Source organism: Pagrus pagrus (assembly GCF_965226575.1).
Source record: "Pagrus pagrus genome assembly, chromosome: 19".
Lineage (NCBI taxonomy): Eukaryota > Metazoa > Chordata > Actinopteri > Spariformes > Sparidae > Pagrus > Pagrus pagrus.
In genome coordinates, this window is record NC_140203.1 from 2,479,571 (window position 1) to 2,481,154 (window position 1,584).

Consider the following 1,584-nt stretch of genomic DNA (forward strand, 5'->3'; position numbering starts at 1 on the left):
AGAGCGCGTCGCCATTGGTCGAAATCCCGATCAAAAATACGGAGCTGTGATTGGCCGTCACGTTCACTCTGTGATTCTATTGGCTGCTCGGGGAAGGAGGGGGGAGGGGGCGTACACATCTGCTGGGACAGGAGCTGACAGAGGAGAAACACTCAACAATCAGCTGATGAGCCTTTTCCACAGGATTTAGATGAGCTGATCTCATCTGTTGCTACTTTGAGACCTCTCACCTGTGTTTTTATTAATCACATTTATTTTACTGATCCAGCTGCTGTTTGTCTTCACAGTCCCGCGTGTTTTCCTTTTGCAAACCCAGACCCTCAAGGCAACCATCTGTATACACACTTTTTGAATTATTCTGACATTCATATATTAAACATACGGCACTTTACACGCACATGCAGTTAATTTAACTCCTTCACCTCACTCTGCAGCTTTGAGCAATATCAGTATACCTCTTATATTACAGTATATTACTAGAATTATACAGTTAGCATTGTACTCCTCTCTTAAGGATCTATTATCATCTATTATCAACAACAATCTTTTTCAGTTAATGTATGTGTTATATTGTTTCTATCTATCTATCTATCTATCTATCTATCTATCTATCTTTGCATATAATGTTGTACCTACACTTGAAGCACAGTGATCAAGTGAGCTTCAACTATCGAAACCAGGGCCAAAATAACCTGTTTAGAGGCCACGGGGCAAAAACACCCAACTGCTGACCTCTGTGCATTTTGCATTTTGTAGTGTTTGCAAAAGTTTTAAAAATGTCTGGTTGATGTTTCTCAAAAATTAGTATTTTGTGATTTTGCATAAAATAGATGTTTTACAAACGTGTCCTTTTCTTTTTTCTTTCCATTTGTTTGTTTTTTACATTTTTTAAAAAGTTCCCAGCAGCTTCAGTTGTTTAGCAGAATGCTGCAACACTGTTTTGCTGTGAAGCTCCAGAAATGTTTTGTGGACTAGGAAACTTCACCTGACTTTCCATCAGCATGGAGGGGAGAAGATAATGACTGAATTTTCATTTTTGGCGTGAACTGTTCCTTTAAGCTGCCGGGACCGATAACATCCCTGGCCGTGTACTGAATGCCAATCAGCTAGCTGATGTTATTACTGATCATTTTAACGTACCATCCTCCCAGGAGACTGTTCTCACCTGCTTTGTGACAGCCACCATCGTCCTTGTACTGAAAAAAGTCTGCAGTGTCCAGGCTGAAGACGACCACCCACCCTGATAAAGTGCTTTGAGGTGCACCCCACCCAGCCTGGACCCTCGGCACTTCACATTCAGATCCAACAAGGATCTTTTAAGATATTTGATTTTGTTGCCCAATCCAATCATTTTTTAGGTGCTTTTGAGGGCATTTCAAAATATTGATATATACTGTACAATGCATATCACAATATTCTCTCAAGGCCATATCGCCCAGCCCTACCCTGCAGTCTCCTTTACTTCTTATTGTCACTTACAAGCAGATTTTTTACCCCTTTAGGAAACAGTTTGGTAGTTAAGTGTCTCATCAGAACTGGATGATGAATGTCTGAAGTGCATTGAATCACACAGTGACAACTATA